Raw genomic sequence first — 21,879 nt, forward strand, 5'->3', positions numbered from 1 at the left:
GAGGGTTATTTGATACCGAGATTTGTCATCTGGTAATATCCCGGTATCCCTGCAAAGTGATGGTATGCTAGTAAACTGCATCTGCTTCCTTTTAGTCATGTTTCAAGAACATTCGCGACGTCTTTGATGCTGTGCATCAACATTAGTCTTGTTGTTTACTGTAACAGCACAGATTGTTTAATGTACTATGCTCTTTGTTGGGCTTTTCTAACTGCGTTCCATTTTACTCAGAATTGCAGAGACGCCAAAATTCATTTTAGAAACTAAAAACAAAACATGTACGAACGATTGTTATTTGTTATTGTTCTTATTAAGAATATTCTTTTCTAAAACTTAAAGTTTATTATTATTTGCTTTATTGTTAAGTGTCCTCAAGTTAATGCATACTTTGTTAAGATTTACCTTTTGCGTTTTATCTTTATTTAGGATTGTTAGGGTAAGAGTGAGGTTTGTGTACTTACACTGTTTTAAACCCCCAGTAAATTTACATTTTACTGACCGTTCCAGGCGATACCTAAAGAACCTTGATAAACATACATATTTTTAATACATAGTATGTATGTACTGAGCTGCTTGTGTAGTTTTGGTGCTGTTCTTCCATGTTTCTTGTTTGTGATTTTCTGTTCTATGTCTTTGGCGTTTACCCAGTGCCATTAAACCGGGTTTATGTTTAAACTTTTTGCTACTCAGCTTGTTACTGTAGCTTTTCGCATAAATATTAATCACAAGGAGTAGCATCTAATATACGTCCTACTAAAGTAGGCTTCGATAAGCCTTGACTAATTTAGGGGGTTTATTTCTGTTACAATTGCTGTGTTGCTAAAAATTACTACTGGACCAACCACACCGTTAAATTAGTATGTATTTGAAGGCCCTTTACTAAACAAAAGCACTCCGCGGAAACGGCCCATTTTCTCTAACTATTCATACCCGACCAAACCTCACGCTTGCTGTAGAACTATAAAAAGCAAATCGTCACAGTAATTGTAAATCATTACAATGCCTAGCATATCAATGCAATTAAAGATAATTTATTGCAATGATCTGAATCAATCAGAGGGAAAACGAATCTACCATAAAGAGCAGGTTTAAAACCCTCCTTGCTTTCGCCACAATGCATCGCGCGATAAATGCAGGCCTACTATATAAACCTGTTTATACGGAGCATATTTTCAGAAAATACGGGCACGTTTTTATTGCGTGATATATTCACAGGCGCTCGAACAGTACAAAACTAGCGACATTTGTACAATGAGGCTAAAGTTGTGATAAGTAAATATATTCATCGTTAAGAAATAAGCAAAACAACAAACACGTGTATTAAAATAACCCTATAGCCATAAAACCAATTTTTTTCTTATTTATCACAAATAAGATACTTATTTAAGTAAGATACCCAGTTCTTCTTTCAAAAACAAATATGCCGCAAGAGAATGCTTTACCGTATATGATATGGGGATAAATGCTGGCCGAAGTTGCAGTGCATGATTTCTAAAGTTTAATTCTTATTGTTTAACTTATTGAATTTGAAAAAGATACAAGTTTTACATTACCATTGCATGCGTTTCACAAATCAACACCTGTGATAGTTTTAAACCCAGCCAAGAATGAGAAAAGAAATTCAATAGGCAAACTAGGAACAAACTATAATTGAAATATTGCCAACCCTATTTTCAGAAAATACTACTTTTATTTGTGATCTATTCTACTTCTTTTATTATTGTCATTCTTATTTTACCCAAAGAAAGCACATTTCAGTTCCAAAATGCAAAGGGATTTACATTGATTCTTATGGGAAAAATCAGAAAAGAATATTTGAAAAGAGCATAATGTCATGAATGTCAATATTAACGATGTCATCCAAGTACAGCAAACGAACAGATGTATTTATAATAATCAATATTATCAATTTGTTGATTTTTAACGGGGTAAAAACACCTACAGATCGTCACTTGGTGCTCTTCCTTTTTTGTACAAATCATCAAATGATTGTTTTGGCTTAAATGAAATAATAAAAAAGCCGCGACAGTTTACCATCGCACGAAACTCATTTACGGATTTAATGAGGCTGTATCAACGCCCGATCGATTTATCTTTCAAGCCAACATTTGAGTAGAGAGCGCCTCTTATTGAGTCAAATAAGTCCAATCATCAACTAATTTAGAGCTCATTTTGGTACTCTACTGAAAATGGTGGTAGTGCAAAAATGAACTCTAATATATACTAAGACACATAAGGGTTTTTTTTCCGGTTCATGACCGCTCAGCCTTACACGCGTTTTAATTTTATCACTTATCTCTATAAAATGTACAGAAAAGCGTGACATAATAACACATAATGTCAAGAGGAAGATTTTATCGAACCCAGCTCACTCAAAAATAATTCATTCGATAGATTAGGTTGTATTGCCTTGTATGGGTTATTCAATTTCAGAAAATACGGGCACTATGCCAATGCGTTATAAAACCATAGGCGCTTGAATAACGAACAGTTTGCGACAGGCTTATGTGCTGATTTTCTAAAAAGAGTATGATTTATATTCAGAATTTATTTGCATAAAGTGACGTTTCTAGAAAGAGAACTTTTCCGTACTGTTTTTGACACACTGCCGTCTTTGCCTTAAAAATCATTTTCAACAATTTATCAAGCAAAAAAGATGTTTATCAATCTGTCATGGTACAATGGTGGTTAAATGTTTGCAGTTTTTTACATCATACAAGTTTGTGATCAAGTGCTATGAACTTTTTTCAACAATTATATGTACGGTGTTTGTTTAACAGGCATTACACTAAACTTGTTATACCTGCAAAGCGTGCTTGTACAATACCTAGTTGTAGTGTAGGCTGTAGATAGATCCATCATTTGACATTTCCTGCTATTTATACCTAAACAAAGTTAAAATCACTCGAAACGTAACGTAAACAGGGCAAAACGCATGAAGTTTTCAAAAACGTCTTCGAGAATAGTCGATACATCCAAAAACGACTTTGGGCCAATTTGTTTTGACAGAAGGTTTTAAAGTAATTCCAGGCAGATGTCGACATAGGTTGTCGGTAATATGATGTATCATATAGTTGATACATTTTCGCATACAACTTTTTAACATGCATGCCAAGTAGCGCAGGAATGCATGAACTGCACAAAAAATCAAGATGTCTGACCAGCAAAAAAGCAGAATTCTGCAATATGACGTCATTGATAGCTCGTTCCACGAATTGTATTATTTTTTATTCAACAATTCATCTTTATTAAAAAATAAATAAAGTAAAAACACTCTTAGAAAATAATCTTAATTCTGAATAATGATTCTTTTTATTAATATGATAATAAGGTAAAATAATGTTTGTGTTCATTTGCATAAAATCGAAATCGAAAGTAAAACTTTTTCTGAAATTGAAACCTTTTTCTGAAATTCAAAATGTTTGAAACCGCGAAAAATGATTTAAATCTCGTGTAGATGCATACACTCGGCATATTGAATAACGAAAACATTATAGAAACCATAACGACCAATTTGGTACCTTTAAACACAGAAAATATAAAAAAACTCGCACAAGATTAGTATTGTGTATTAGTATAAAATAAAATGAATGGGTCGCCAACATTTTTCCTTGCATTATTACCAGAGCTGATCTGCTGAACGATCAATTTGTAACGAAAATCGTAAAATTCTTTAGTGATTGTTATACTTTAGTTCATGTTTTATTTTGCCCAAGTATCGTCTTTTGTAGCATTTTACGACAAATTCTGTATATGTTTGTGGTTTTATGCATTGCGATTAGCACAAACATGTAGGAATATATGACCATAACTCGTATTATAACTTTGCACAAGCAGTTGTTCTTCAAGAACTGCTTGTACTTGGTAAAATAAGGATACGAACAGTGCATACATTTTTACGTCATATCAATTTACTGACCGTTCCAATCCTTTATAAACATACCTAGTTTTAATAAACACAAACACGAAATCACTAGACAAAGAATATTTAATATCCATGTTTATTTTACAATAATTGGCATTTATTCTCGCTGTCCTTGATCTTATGAATACTAGGTTCGATATGTTCGGTTTCACTGTATTTAAATGAATCGCTGCCGGAGCAATAACTATCGCATTCAGCTCTAAGGTCTTCTTCTACACAAACTTCAAGCCTTGTTCTACGCTTCGTCTTTTAATAAAACATGGACTGCAGTTAGATCAGGCATCTTGTTGTACACGCCTGGTCTTATTGTACCTTTAACGGTTCCTCCCTGTTTAAAAACATCCTCTTAGCGCATTACCAATATACACAATGTATGTTTTAGGACACACATAGACCGTCTTACATCGATTTCATATCCACGAAAGTTACCATTGAAAATGTTTTAGGAAAACAAAAAGAACAATACAACCCCTTTTATCCGAGTTATGTTGCTGTCTTTCTCGTTTGCTCGAATTGTTAATTGAGAAAGAAGATTGGGATTGTTTTGGCCATTCGGATAATTCCTCTTGCGCCGCTTTAGCAGCAGCGTCAATGTTATTTCTTCATATCTTTTTCCAATGCACACATCGTTTTTCCTTTCCATAGCCGAAAAGAAACATCCTCATATCAGTGGCCATAAGCATACATCATCTTAACCCGATTTCCACCAATACAGTTTGGTCACTGGAGCTGGAACTTATTACCACAAACGCGATGCAATTTGAATGGGGGGGGGGGGGGGTAATGGCTGAATCGACAGGTTTCGCATTTGGAATGGGTTTTGTCCAAGTTGTTGCTTACAATGCTACATAATACCTTAAAATTGTCTTGTTTAGACAGTTTGTCAACGCCCTTTTCGCCTTTAAGTAACTCCCAAATGCCTTCAATGTCACCATTTTACAAAACAATGTCCCAGTAATTAAAAAAAATAACAAAATAAGTACGTCTTTGTATTATGTCCCGTTTTTGATTACGACGATTAGCACTATTCGTCTTTAGTCATTACTAGCTGTTCTTCGTTTTCAGACAATGTTACATTTGACCAACTTTTATGTTCTGTCCTGTTCTGCAGCATCTTGCAAATGTTTGTTTGCCGTTGTTTTTAGTTGTTCGTTTTTAGACGTTTTAGATTGCATATCTGAGACTTAATGTTATGCAGCATCTCGCAAATAGTCTTCTCCCGTTGGTTTTAGGTTTTCGTCTTCAGTTGTGTATTGCTGAGGAGATGAGTTATGTTTTAGATTGTTTGTAACCAGTACCGAAATTAGCAGACCTTACAATAGCGAAAAAAACATCGATATTATCCATCGTATTTATTTAAACTATATGTATATCCTTGCTCATACAGTGCTCATTTTTTGATCAGCTATGCCCACACTAAGTGGTGTGACAATACAAATTACAGGCATTGTAGCAGACTGAGTTTTGGTACATACAGTCAAGAAATTGCTCTCAAACACCTCGAATGGTTTCTTCTCGATAAGATTGAAAACTCATATCAACAAAACAAACTCAGTACCGTAAGAAATGTCGTGTCTTTCAACAGCAGCTATTTGGAATGACTTCTGACGAGAAAACGGACATATCACTTCGAGATAAAATTACACGATTAAGTGGAGAACATAAGCAAAAAGCGTAACATGAACAACTGCTGACTACGTATATTCAATAATTAAGGACGAAGTTTCTCGGTTTAAATCCCAATAGTATGCAACCTCTTGACAAAGCTGCGTGTCTTGTTTGTTTTTATCATGCTACACAGAAGTTCGCCTCAACTGAAATCAGTGAAAAACTATAAATATTCATATTAGTTTGATGTTAATTTTTTTTTTCAAAACGAAAACCTTTTGCTTCAAAGAAGATCCATAGGTTCATTGTCCTTGTCCAATATATCAACTCTCACCGATTCGGTTTGTTGGGTGAGGTATTGTTGTAGTAGTCCTTTTTCTTTTTCTTTTTCACAAAGCTATCAATCAACAGTTTTCCACATTTCTTTGGAATTGGAATCGTTCGAATCCATCTTCAGTTTGATTAATTTACAATCGTTGCAGCGACAGTTCTCGGCACAGAAATCGCAGCTGTATTCATTTTGTTTGAAAAATTTACAGTTCTGTCATTGCATTGAACATTTCCTTGTCCAACATTTCATTGCTCATGGATTCGGTTTGCAGCGGGGAGGTTTTGATGTAGTCTGCATCGCAGCGGTAATCTTCGAAAAATCTTGGCATGAAAGGAGGATACCGTCTGACAAACATTTGATAAGCTTTTCCATGATCTGTTTACATTTTTGTTTGGCAATGTTTTGTTTTAATTCCGATTAGATTAGTAATTGACTAATGGAAGTATTATGACGCTATTTTCGGTTGTCGTCGAACTACTACCCGAAGACGGCACAGCGAAGATTCCTAGAGGGGGGTCGTCCCTGTGAATAAGATGACAAGTACCCAAATCAGACTTCCGATGTTTATTGTCCAAGGTTAAATGACCAATTATAATAAACTAAATATTAAAGTAAATAAGCATAATTATGTAAATGCATGAATATGTGACAATTAAGAATATTAACAATATTTGGAGAATATTGATAATAACAACGCTTAGCAATGTGAAAGGTACCAATAAATATGAATGTATTAAAATAGAGAAACAACTTGTATGACTAATATAAAGTACAAGTGAATTATAAAGTCAACAGTGTGTATTTGCAACATAATTGTAACAACAATATACATAACTTATTTTAGCCTATTTAAAGAACTTTTAATTGAATTCCAAGCTTTTAAGTCAAAAATATAATACCAATCTAATAACAGAGTAAAACCACATACCTGTGAATAAGATGACAAGTACCCAAATCAGACTTCCGATATTTATTGTCCAAGGTTAAATGACAACCTGGACTGGGAAGTCATGGGTTTAAATACTAAATTTGAGGCTGAGATGCCAACAACTGACATTGTCATCTTAAAGAGTTTTACTCAGCTTAGAATTAAGAGTTTCCTTTAGATAATCTTTGTTTCATTGATCTAATATATGCTTATCACAACTTGTCTGGCTTGCATAGGTGTTTAAGCCTAATTCTTATGATTAGCAAAACCATAGAACAAAAAAGGTGCTAAAATGTAGTGACAACAGTCAAAAGTAAGAATTTAGTGTTGGCTTAAGAAATTACTGAAGTTATGCAAGTTGCAAATATGATGACAAAAATACAAAATATAATATATAATGTTTATAATATCAAGTGATGATATTATAAGTTATCTGAGTCAATTAAATAAACAATCATTTCTATACTAAATATGATAGGTCTATTTTAAAATATAAATGTTTTATTTTTATTGTACTAAAGAAATTATTATTCAACATTTTGCAACACAATATAATGCAAAAAGAATGATCATAATAGAAGCTTCGAACACAGAGTTTTTCATACGAGTAAAAGATGACCAATGTTACTGTAACCACAACGCCACTCACAACATCGGAAACGTTTTCCAAGCCTTTTTAATTCGGGCTACGAAACCACAGGAAAGTGGATAAGAGGAAGTAAGTTGCGAAGCTGATTTGTATGAAGCCGTAGAAGAGTCATGCCCTTTATGTATCCAAGATTCGGACATTTCAATGAACGACCGGGTTCTGTTGGACGTGATTTTTTTCTGTTTGTTAAGACGGAATACTCACACATTCTACTTTGCTTGTTTGTTTGGGGTTCAGATCATTAAAATTTAGTTGACTACTTCTCCTAGCATTAATGGAATTTGAATGGAACTTAATTTGAAAGATCAGTACCTATTCAGCTAACGGATGCAGATCTTTTGAAACATGTTTTTATAATTGCATTACTTTTTTACTGATATTTTGACCATTTCTTTTATACAAAATCAACATGATTCTATGCAATATGTGACGTCATTAGTATTAATATTGCAAGTTTTGTGGAACCAAAAGCACAATCCTAGTTTTATACACAAGGCTGTTCTTCTTAATGAAAGAAATAAATAATCTGGCTGTTTACATAACGAGTGTCATGTACCATTCTCTTCAGGTAGAGAAGTTCATTGACTCATATCCAAAGCATGGTTTTGGGACAGAGGAGCATGCAAACGGGTAAACTGTGCTAAGTTGCGCAACAAATGGACACTCATAGTCTGTGTGTGTTGACCTGCAATATTTAAAGGGTGATCTGATTAATACATCCATCTATATTGCAGAATGAATCCTATGAACCAGGTACAGACACTATGTGTAAGGAAATACAATTAATGTTTCAAAATGTTGTTTTATTTCGGCATTCCCTTAAACAACTGTGTAAAAATGGTACCAAAAATATGAATACATCCTTAGTTGAGAGTTATGTACCTTGATGAATTTGGTACTTATTTATATTGAATATTGATTTCTTCAAAGATGTGCCCATTTGAGATATTTTTGTCAATCAAAGCTTTAACAAGTTTGTGACCAAACATATACGGTTCCATACATCCTTGGATAAACTTTAAAAAACACTTTTAACAGGTTTTCTGTAAGTTGATGTCATCTACGGCCAAGTCATCCTTGGTGAGCAGACGCATCGTTGTGGTTAGCAACATGTTATGCAACCATACAGTAGGACTAAGAACTTCAAGAAAAACTGGCACTGAGAAATGAATAAGCCATTCTCGGAACTCTGAAGCTGAAATTAAATATTTGCCTCGTTAGTGTGGGTTACAAGTGCAAATCAGTCATTACAAAAGCTTACATTAATATCAATATTTTTAAACGTAATACAGAAAAGGAACAGTTTTCAATGAAGCTCATCCAATTTCTTCACCTACATTATGAAAGCCAAAGATACAACAAACACTGGTCACAATATCTCATCATGGGGACTTTGTTTACAGGCTCTCATTTATCAATACCCGACTTCTGGACAATTGGTATTACGTTTTTAAGCATCATTACATAACTAGCTACTTTTCCAGTGGAAATTATCATGGAGGGATCGCTGTCTTCTAGATTCAAAATCTGGAATTTGTATGTGTAACAATCTCTGGTCAAATAAGTTGATCTGAAAAAAACAATTTAATCATTTTGTCATTTTAGCGTTAACATAAAGAAAAAAGTACTCTGATTGCGTACCTTCATGTTCAACACAACAATTAAACAAAAGACAATGTTTTTATATGATGCCAATTTTGTTTATGAGATATATCTGAATAATATTCAGTATTGTTTAAAAAAAGAATTCCAATATGCTTCCAATCAATTACAAACAATTAAGGAAGATCCACATAGCCGAAAGCCATCATCGGTGTTTCACCTTTAATTCCATTCACCTAAAACAAATAAAAGTGTATTTAGAGACTATTTTGATGATTTTTTTCTGTTTTAAGAGTGCAAATTGACAAATTCTTATAAAATTCAAGTCAATAGCAACAAAAAATCTCTACCATTGATCTCTCTTCAAACAGTGTTAATCACATTGTAACTATTGACCAAGAGGGCGGTGGAGGTCAACAATTTTTTAGTCCGAGATAAGTAAGGACCCACCACATCAAATTCATCCATTCGAACATAACAGCAATTTATTTTACTTGGTCAAAGACCTACATAGAATAATTACCATACGGTTCATATTAATGAGAAGCAATGTTGTGGATGAGAAAGAGAATGATGATATATGGGCCCAAGACAATTCCTATCCTCTGACCTGCTTTATATATTACATTCAGTCTATCGGTCAACTATTTCTACGGTCCAATCAAAGTCTTAAATTTAAGTTAAATCGTAGTTTTATTATGAATATGGTCCTAGGTCATCATAGGTAACCTTGAGCCACTTTTCTGGTTCTTAAGGCTTCTTGAGCATCATTCACCATTCAGTTTAGATTAAAATTGTCTAGCCAACCATATAATTCTAATAGTTGATTGCATCATTGAACTGTCATACATATGTTTACAATATTACATATTTTATAACATTCCTCTAGTCCTTTGTGTAGATAAAAATCGACGTTTACATTGTATAACACGCAAAGTATTATGACGTCATTGTTTATTTCAATATTGTACTCCAACTGAATAACAAATTAACCAAAGAACAAATGATATACGACATAACAAAATCACCTATTATTTGTATACACACGTATCTTGTCGGTAACACTTCTGCTCACAAATGCTCAATTGCAGAAGATACTTCTTATGTTAAATCAGCATGGATATTTCTTTTGAAATGTAAATATAAGTTATGATTGCTTTTTTTCTTGCAGTAATGCTATGTGAACGCAGTAAGGCAAGTGTGCAGATGACCAAGAGGCGCTCGCGTGCCGTACTGCTTTTACACAACATTAACGCAAGAATACATGCGATCAATCCTTAATAGAAGCATGTTGCATAATGCTATGTAAGCATTGAAAACTGTACTTCTCACTTACCTTAACGTTCAGTACAGGCATGCTTGCCGTGAAACTGTAGCATATGTGCGACATCTAGAGATGCTGCAATCAAGTGCCCTTTGACGCGCAGTTTTTCATTCAACGATGAATCCTTCAATTATGAAATATATTTACTTAAGCATCAGCATTTTTTATTGAATAAGTTAAGTTTTCAAAAAATAACCACTAATAGTATGTGTACTCTTATTCATGATCCTGAATCAATACAAGTGTTCCAGTTTACATTGATACTTTCAGAAATAATTGGTCATCTACTGGCTAGGACGAACCGTTCTACCAAGGTCCAAACGTTCTCTTGTTATTGATCCAAAACAATTGACCATACTGACTGACAGAAAGACAGAGTGATACCATTGACAGAGATAACACATTTTGTCCATGCTAAAATGGCTTGTCTTGTTTAAGTTTTCTCTTTAATTTAGATTTATAAGAAGTAATATACCTGTTGAATGTAACGTCTCAAGAGTAGACAACAATAGAGTCAAAAAGGTCAACATGTTTCGTTTCACAACTTGACAAGGCAATTTACAACAGAGTATTTTCGAGAAAATCTAAAAATATACATTTTTGGAACAAAATGCGTCACTTTGAGCAATCAAAAGACAGTCATGAACATTTATGGCATCAAATGTCAACGCCTTTATATAACATTATGGGACCTACTGTGGCATTGATGAATAGGAATACGCATCTCTGCTTGTTCCCATAACATCATAGAGAATTTAGTTACTTCAGCCTTATTGGCATCTTATTGACGGCAGGATACAGTGGCTATCACGAACCTTTTGTTGATGATGATGAAAACAATGAAACTCCATCTGAAAGTGAATGAGATGTATTATGATATGGGGGGGGACAAATCTGCAGTATCTTATTTATTTCAAGGTTGGAACAATTTCTTTGCTAAGGTAGCAGACCACACAATGAGTAGTTAGAAGTTCAAGACTCCCATTCAAATAACCATTATTTTTAATAATTGATTCTTCATTTGAGGACAAACCAATCAGGGATGTTTTAGTTCTTTTGTTTGATTTATAGTTGAAAAATATACAATCACCTTTAAACATATCACTACATTCAATATATATTTACCTGTTTCCATCGTGAAAGTCAAATTCATGTCTGCACCATGCTGAAGTTGTTCTTTTGTGTCCTTTGTAAAGCTGCCCTTTCATTAAGTCAGCTCCACTCATCCCGTTTAATGAAGTTCACAAACATATCATCTGCAACAAAATTAAGACAATGATGAAAGCTATTTACAAGAAGAATGCACTGTCAAAAAATCAGTCACATCAGGCGTCTGATCCAAAATGAAAATGGATCAAGTAAAGTCCATAGACGAATCACTGATCAATTGTCAAACTTTTCACTAACGAACTTAAGCATTGATGGCCATCTTCATGGTAAATCATGCAAACAAAGATATATTTCATATTCCTTTCTTCAGTGAAAATACATTTTCAATTCTCTTTACACCAACAGTGCGATAAATTTCCATGCGATACAATATAAAGACACTAACAAAGAATCGGTATCAAAATGTTTCGCCGACCTTTAAACAAACGTTTTAATTGTCACAGAACCTTTAACACTTTGCATTTCTACTCCTACATTTGTGTTTGTTGCACACTTTTTCAGAAGTGTTGTTTTGCTGGCATATTTCACAATAGAAGTGTTTGACTGACTCTCGGAATTCCATGGTCATTTTCAGAGAATCTTTTACCATGTGACTGACTTTGGAAATGTTGTCATTGCTGAATCTGGCAAATGATAAGAAATCAAAAGAAATTGTCAGAGCAAGACTCTTTCACTTGCATCCGATTCACTTTTATAAGGTTCTTCAGTATCATGTTTACTTAGTATAATATCAATATCACTATCAGTAATTGTTTTATTTTCACTATCATCACGATGGAGTTTACTATCATCATTGTTTTCTTTTTCAATATCATCACTATGTAGTTCGCTATCAGCATTGGTTTCATTTTCACTATCACTTTCAAGCTCACTGTTTGATACTGGTTTACTTCCAATCTTTAAAGAAAAAAACTACAGGAACACGCTCGGTAGCCAAAACTCTAAACATAAACCCCATTCAATGACGCTGGGTAAACGCCAAGACATACAACACAAAACAAAAATATCACAAACAAGAAACGTGGAACAATATAACAAAACTCCACAAACTACACAGGTTTACCATCAAAAAATGGGTGGCTACTGCTTTCATTTAAATTAGTATGATTTCTTGTTGGTGGAGTCAATCTGTTAAATTAAGCATGTTTTGTAGAAATAGCCCTTTTGTATTTTCGCTTTTTTTTTTCCTTCCAAGCATGAATTACTCTCTGATATGTTCTCTTTTGACAATGGTCTCCTCTCCTCTCCTCTCCTCTCATCACCATCACTCCACATTTGACTAGACCGGACAAATATAAAACATCAGAGGCATGTTGAACTAGACAAGCACTCAACTGTGGCAGATATAACGGGTTGGCTGGCAGTTTACCTAACCTTAACCTAATAATTGATACATTAACAGTTGAGACGCTCATTATATATATATCTAATTGGCTCAATAGGCAGACCAGAAATTTATACAAGTAGATAAGCATTAGGCAGACACGAAGCATAGGCAGACAAAATCTGGTCTGCCTTATTTTTGGCCTGATATTTTTCTGCACACGTGGAGAAGAATACTCAATTTCATAACTGATTCATTTCACCGAATAGGTTTCTTAGTAAACATAATTACTTTATTGCCATAGCCTTTAAAAACAATACACGTGTTGCCTTTTAGAAACCGGGTAGTGTATATTGAAAAAAATGCAACATGCGCTATTTAGGCAGACATTTAAAAAAGAGAATAAAACAAATTAAGACGGAGAAAATAATTCTTAAAAACTACTTCCATAGCATTGTGTATTGAGTCTGCCATACATGGAATACTCTTTTACAAATATTGTTCAAAGTATTGCCCTGTGGTTTAAAGACGCTCTGTCCAAAGGGCAAAAGGTTTTGTATATAATAGGGTTATAAGTACTGCGTTTGGATCCAGGAGCTTTTATTCGACTCGAGAAGATTTTTGCAGATTTGTATTACACAAGGCGCAAGCCGAGTAAAATCAAAATCTACAAAAATCCACAAGAGTCTAATATGACATTCAGGATCAAAACGCAGAACTAGTAACCCTTTTATTATATACATTACTGGTTATATCACTTAAAAGGCACATATTTGCATAATAAATGCCATCTTAAGGATGCACTCTTTGGTTTAATGACTTCTTTTTAACATTGCGCAACGATACTTGTTATGACGTGACGTCACAAGAGTAGAATACGGCCATATTGCACTGGAGCGGAATACGGGTTAAAGTACATTATGATATGTATTTCGTGTGGATTTATAATGGGTATATAATAAAGAATATAATTATGTTTGGTATTCCATTCTCACTAGCAGTGTGATGTACTTCTGACAACATGAAATTTGATGGTCAGTGAATGTAAAGACATTTCAATGATTCATACTTTAATAACGATATACATCTCATCTTAGTCGACAAAACTTGCTTTGCTATGTACAAAAGTCTCTAGCAGTAATAAGAATAGCATGAGATAGAAGGCAGAGCCTAATATTCTTAAGCAACACTTAGGTAACATTGTAACATTTTATATGAATGGGAAACCAAGCACAAATTAAGAGGGAGAATTTTTTTTCACTTTTCAATGAAAACTACCTCCTTTTAGCATTGTGTATGCCGTCTGCATACATGTACAATATAGTATTCTTTTACCAAGATTTTTCAAAGTATGGCCCTGCGGTTTAAAGCTGCCTTGTCCAAGAGGTGACAGGTTTTCTAAATAAGATATAATTACATCATTGAAAATATCCTCTTAAACTACAAATAACAGACCTTTGATATAATGATGTATAATATCATTAAGAGGCCCTAAACAAAGCTTGTTTGAATTATGAAGATTTGGTTGAATCTTTTCCTGGACCAATGCCCAGTTTTTTTCATTATAATTAAAAACATAAGCTTACAAATGTTTTTCTCCCAAGGTTTTAGTGAAGAAACTTAACTGTTACTGTCGACTTTCGAGGATCTATGTTTTCTTATATATTTTATGTAACAAACTTCATGTGTACTTTGGTTAACATACGCCAGTCGCGTAAATTTATTTGTATTAGTCTAATTTTACGACTTTGAGAAATTCAAAAGAACTATGACTTTATCTGTTAAAACAATTTACCCCCCCCCCCCCCCCTTCACACACACTTAACGAGACTTTTTAAATTTCCTATGCAGCTTGCATGCAGTTTAGGTCTAAAGTTTAAACTAGCCCATTCAACGGTGACCCCTTGTGGTGTGAGCCGATTTTTCCACTGCTTTGAACATAGTTGTCAACATTTATGAAGCCCTGCTGTAGTTCTCTGCAGTCATCGAAACTGTCTTCAGTTCTCCTGTTGTGTACTTTGCAACATCTTCTGGTGAGGGGAGTTCTTTTCTTAAAGTCATTGATCTTCTTACAAGCACAGTGCGAGCTAATTTGACAATTTTTTCAGCCCACTCCACTTTAATGAGTTCCTGGCAAGTCTGAAGTTCTTTTGCCAAATCACAGAGTGGGTCTCATTTCACAACCATGGCCAATCGGGCCAAGAACATTCTTAAGAGGTCGTACTTGATCTTAATTCCATTACTGGGTGATTGTAGTTCTTCCAGATCATCCATGAAGGGTAGACAACACGGCAGTGCTGCTGCAATAATAAGGTCGAAGTACCTTGGCCTGAGGTATTCTTCAAGTATTTATTTGATTTCTTGTGTTTGTGCGTTATCGATATTTCGTATCTCAATCAAAAGTTTCGCCATAAGGTCTCATATGCTGGCTAGTAAAGTACTTTCTATTTTCTCTATTGTCAATGCTTCGTCTGAGCCAACTTTCTCGAAGAGCTATAATGCATCGGTCTGAAATAGCTAGTTGGCCAATCTCATTTGTTCTCATACAGGGAAATACTTCCTTCAGCAACAGGTAAGATGGTTCCTTACTTATGATCCCAGCTTCAACTTGCGACTGAATGGTACGCTGTTGTTTGCTCAACTTCACGACGGCTGGACTTCAATTCACTACATGTCGTTACATGTTTTTTTGCTGGCAACCAATCTTTGCAAACAACACATGGACCATATTGTGTATGTTCAAGAACCCCTGTGTCAAATCTTCTTGAGAGAATCAAATCCCCTAAGCCTTCCTTTATAGATTTCCGGTAATGCTGGTGGTCACTTTTTTGTTTCTTCTGTTGTGTCAGGTTTTCTTTGTTAAACAACTGTTTTAACAGCAGGAATCCCCTTATGTGTTTTAAGATTTACTTCGATATAAAGACGCACAATTCCACAGTAAAATCATGCATGAAAATTATCATATGCCATGTCATTATTTATTTTTTTAGAACAGCTCGTGCTTTCGATGCCTTTTTGGTTTTACGCAATACATTCCTGGCTGATTAACATCTCGCAATATTTAAGAAAATGTCCTTCCCCAGAACTCTGTTTATGAATGTTGAAAATTGAAGCTCTTGTGCAGTCACATTTAGATAAATAAAAATAGTCAGATTCTTCAAAATCGGGAGGGCATGTTGGAACCTCATCATTCTCAGATACGGAAGATGCCACTGTGGGAATCCCAACCTTGCCAGACTTGGTCTTCATATGTGTGTCATATTACAAAATTATCACATTGTTTATCAGTGTCATGAATTGTATTTGTATAACATTACGCGCGAACTTACGTAACGTGACGTCGCGGCGTATGGACTTAACGTCGACGTCACTTCCGTTGATTAGAATATATGATTGTTGAGTAAAAGGATCGAACCTGACACGACGTGTTATTTACTTACTCAGTCTTACAAAGACATTTTGGTGCCGTGACAAAGCCAACATGCAGCTAACAAAGCTAACTTCAATGTGAGATGGACATAGGAAAGTTGTACTTTTGAAGTTTGAGGAGGAGTCATCTAATTTCAAGCGCATCAAGTTGCTGGAAATTCTAGCAGAGAAGGCGGAAACCATCAAAGCCTTATGTGAGAAAATCGTAAGTCATGTAGACATTGCTGACTTGGAGACGGAGCTTGTTGAGAGTGAGGAATACTCTATCGACCTTGAATTGAAACTGCTGAGACACCGTAGACAAACACAACATGCATCCGAGAACACAGACTTATCCAAGAGTGACAAAAACAAGAATCGCAATGCAGAGGCGATACGGATAAACGAACCGTCAGCGCCATCAGAAGTGATGCCACAGCTTTATCACAAATTGCCACACCTTTCGCTGCCGAATTTTAATGGTGACATAACCGAATGGCAAACTTTCTGGGATTGCTACGAGTCATCAGTGCATTCGAACCACACCCTGTCTGATGTTCAAAAATTCAGCTATCTGCGGTCATTGTTACATTGTTACATGGGAGCGCTGCCTCAAGTATAGCTGGTTTCCCATTAACGAATGCAAATTACGCAAAAGCCGTTGAGCTACTAAAAGAACGTTTTGGCCAGACGCATAAGATCATCAGCACGTATATGCAGTCCTTGCTTGAACTGCCACGGCCGGAGAATACTCCGCACAGCATACAGACTTTTCGTGATAAAATCGAAACATACATCAGAGGCCTCGAGTCCTTAGGCCAGTCTCAAGAATCATATGGCGACTTGTTGGTTCCCATCATCAGAGACAAACTTCCGAAAGAGCTGAGACGTAATATGGCCCGTGACCATGGCGACCGACCGTGGACCGCCAGGAAGTGAGACGAGCCATTGGAACGGAAATCAACGTGTTACGGGGAGGAGAAATCCCAGTGTTCCAGGAACATCACATGCCAACAGCATCCTTCCTTGCCGGAAATGGTAGAACAAACAGGAAGCAGACGCACAAACGAAAGGTATCGAAACAAGTTACAAATTATCTTAGTCGAGTGACATGTGCTTTTTGCAATGGAGATCACAAATCGTCTGATTGTGAAAGACTAGGCAATGTTGATGAGGGAATTGAATGCGTGAAACGTAAACGATTGTGTTTCAATTGCTTATCAGACGACCATCAAGTATCCGTCTGCAAGTCAAATTTCAGATGTCGCAATTGTCAGCGAAGGTATCACACCGCTATATGCGAACAGCAGAGGACAATAGGCAAACTGAATCCCGAAGCAGCTCTGTTTCAGTCAAAGACAGACAGGCAACCGGACATTGCCATACTGCACTCACCGACACAACACCGTCCAAATGTTCTTCTCAAACCTGCCATTGCTAGCGTGAGTTCCGAACAATATACAACAGATGCCAACATTTTGTTTGACGAAGGGGCACAGAGGTCATTTATTACTGAAAAATTGGCAACCAAACTCAAACTAAGACAGACGGGAATTGAGACAATCCACTTAGTTTCCTTCGGCGACAGCACACAGAACGTGCGACAAATGGCGAGGGCGACAGTGAATCTTCTTAATGATAGACATGATAAAATCGAAATCGATGTTTTGATAGTCCCAACTATTGCAGTGCCGTTATCAAACATTCAAAAGGAAGTGAAGTCAATGAGTTATCTCCGGGGACTTAAGTTGGCACACCCAGTGACTGATGCTGAAAGTTTTGACATTTCATTACTGATTGGTGCGGATTCATACTGGAAAATAGTGTAAAATCATGTCGTCAGGGGCAACGGACCTACTGCCGTGAAGTCGAAAATTGGATATCTGCTTTCCGGTCCGTTACCAGGCAAAACACAACAACCATCCGCTCAGTACATGTTGAATGTCATCACAACTCCGCCGATGACCCTGGACTTGGAGCGCTTTTGGAAGCTTGAGTCCATCGGAATCACACCGGAAGGAGACGATACTTCCGGTTCCCGTAACCTGAAGACTTACATGGAATCTAACATATCATATGACGAGGGTCGCTACATCGCCAAGCTTCCATGGAAAGAAGACCATCTGCCGTTGCCGACCAATTATGACGTTAGCGTGAGACGTACAGAAAACTTGATCAAGCGGTTGCAAAAAGAACCATTCCTGTTGCAATATTACGGTGAAATTATTCGTGAACAAAGACTTTGATCGGGGATTTATTGAAGAGGTGGATACAAACGTTAAAAACGATCATCCCATTCACTACATTCCCCACCATGGAGTTAAAAAGGACTCAGTCACCACCCCAGTACGTATTGTATACGATTGCAGTTGTCGTCAATCTGCTGATAAGCCTAGCCTTACAATCAACACCGCCGGAACTGAACGACTTAGCCGGACGTATACTTATGCGTTTCCGGTTGAATAGATATACGATTACAACAGACATCGAGAAGGCATTTCTTCACGTTTCGCTGGACGAGAATGACCGGGACGTCACGAGATTTCTATGACTGAGTGACCCAAGTGACCCCGACTCCCCGCTGACCACATACAGGTTCAAGGCCGTGCTGTTTGGGGCTACGTGTTCTCCATTCATCCTGTGCGCAACCATCATCAAGCATCTAGAAAACAACAGTGGCAACTGGGTGGGTAACCACTTACTGAGAGATATCTATGTTGATAACATAATATCTAGCTTTTCGCAGGAACGAGACGTCGTTGACTTCTTCAGAGATACACGTGCATTGATGTCTGCCGCCAATTTCAACCTACGCTCCTGGAATTCCAACAGCAGTATCGTGCGTGAAATGGCCAAAGTTGACCATGTACTTGACAACGATGGAGCTTCGAAAGTTCTTGGTATGCGATGGGACGCAGTCAAGGACACTATATCGTTTCCAGGGAGGCTGATTCCTGTGGCTGGTATTGTAACAAAGCGTACCATTTTGCAGCACACATCCAGAATGTATGATCCGCTTGGACTCCTCATCCCAGTCACCATTCGAGCTAAGATCATATTACAAGAATTGTGGGAGAAGAAACATGCATGGGACTCACCACTTCCACACGAGCTACAACAGAAATGGCAGGAAATAGCGCGAGACATGAACAGTGCTTCATCCGCTTCATTCAACAGAAGCCTATTCAACTTTGAAGCAGACGACACCGTCAACGCAGCAGACGAAACAATATCGCACGTGTTTTCAGACGCTAGTATGACGTCATATGGCGCAGCTGTGTACATCTGCAGAGTCAACTAATCAGCGCTGGTAATGGCAAAGTCCCGCGTTGCACCTTTGAAGAAACTTACCCTACCCCGGTTAAAGTTAATGGCCGCAGTGATCGGTGCGCGACTCGGTAGACACGTGCAACAACAACTCAACATTTACAAGATGGAACTGTGGTCAGACAGCCAAATAACAATCAATGAAGTCATTACCACGTTTTGTGAGAAATCGTGTGGAAGAAATCCATCAACTGACGGACAACCGGAAGTGGAGGTATTGTCCTACAAAAGAAAACCCAGCGGACTTATTGACACATGGTATATCGGCTGTACAGTTTAGTGACAACACACTGTGGTTTAAAGGACCCCAATGGATAGACGAAACAGACAAGTGGCCGACATGGGATTACCAGTCAACTACCGTGTGCATTACAGGGACAGACCACTGTGAAGAGCCTGAGCCACAGTCATCGTCAGAATCTTCGAGAAACACCATTGCAGGAATCCATATTATCATCGATGTGACCAGATACAGCACTCTCGGGAAGCTGCTACGCGTCACCGCCTACGTATTACGGTTTGCACAAAACTGCAGACTTGAAGTTTCAGCCAGAAGACTAGAACACCTGACAGCGAGTGAGCTTAAAGAGACAGAAGAATTATGGCTCAGAAGTTGTCAACAAATTACGTATGGTGAGGAAATCAAGCATCTGAAGTCAAATGAAAATCGCCTTCCATTGGTTGAGACTGTTCCTTGATGCCACCGGCTTCGTTCGTTTTGGTGGGCGTATTCACAATCCGCCTCTATCAGAAAACACCAATTTTCCATACCTACTTCCTCAGAAACACCCATTCACACGTTTGGTTGTAATCGATGCCCACGAGAGGTTACTTCATTCTGGGTCAAGTTCAACCATTACATACCTCAGACAGAAATACTGGATACCGGTTATCCGACGTTGCGTGCAGTCCGTGTTGCGGGCCTGCGTTATATGCAGACGAGTTAACGGCAACTCCTACCATGCGCCTGATCCACCACCGTTACCGAAAATACGAGTAGAGGACGCGAACCATTTAGAGTAACTGGTGTAGACTTAACTGGTGCGTTGTATGTACGCGATAAAGACAGACATGAAAAGAAAGCGTACATATGTTTGTTTACATGTGCATCGACTCGAGCTGTACACCTTGAACTCGTGCCGGATCTCACAACAGAAACATTTATGCGTTTCGCAGCCGGAAGTCCCCTCCACGTCTGATGATATCAGACAATGCTACTACATATATAGGAGCAGCGAATCACGTGAACTCATGCAATTAAATGCAGTACAGGAAAAGCTCAACAACAAAGGAACAGAATGGCGCTTTATCGTAAAACGTGCTCCGTGGTACGGAGGATGGTGGGAGCGCCTGATTGGGTTGACAAAAACTGCCGTCAAGAAGGTACTCGGTCGATCGTATGTGGACTTCGAGACGTTATCCCTATCATCACAGAAGTGGAGGCCGTTATCAATGACCGTCCACTAACTTTCGTCACTTCCGTAGAGGTCGAGGCGGAGCCATTGACGCCATCGCACTTGCTGTATGGAAGACGACTAACAAAGTTGCCTCATTCCGAAGACATTGAACTTTCGGGCCCCCGTTACCAGCAGATGATCAAGGTTGGCGACGTTGTCCAGGTCCACAACGAGACACCGAGGTCCTCATGGAAACTAGCAGTTGTAGAGGAGACCATTACCGGAAACGATGGGTTGGTTCGTGCAGCGCGGATTTGGACACAAAATGGACATCACACTACCCGCCCTATCGTAAAACTGTATCCTCTAGAAGTGATGGGTGACACAGTCAGTGCAAGAGACTAATATCATTCGCCGCCCCGGAGTGTCATGAATTGTATTTGTATAACATTACGCGCGAACTTACGTAACGTGACGTCGCGGCGTATGGACTAAACGTCGACGTCACTTCCGTTGATTAGTATATATGATTGTTGAGTAAAAGGATCGAACCTGACACGACGTGTTATTTACTTACTCAGTCTTACAAAGACAATCAGGACAAAAATGGGAACTGCTGATGATGAAATAAAGCATGTTCCCAATTATGACAAGTTGTCAAAAACATTCAGTAAACCATCCCTTGCTAAAAAAAACTTCATTATTTGTTAAAATGCGCAAAGATCATGAAAATAAATTTCCTGCAGCTGCTGAAGTAACAAGAGCGGTCACAGACAGCTATATCCCCCGCCTCATGGGGGCATTTTTGTAACGAAAGCCAAACAATGGTAAGGGTAGTTTCTCAGAAACATAAGAAATGCGTAAAATTGAGAAGAGCAATAACTCT

This window comes from Mya arenaria, chromosome 7 (genome assembly GCF_026914265.1).
Source record: "Mya arenaria isolate MELC-2E11 chromosome 7, ASM2691426v1".
In the NCBI taxonomy this organism is placed as follows: Eukaryota; Metazoa; Mollusca; class Bivalvia; order Myida; family Myidae; genus Mya; species Mya arenaria.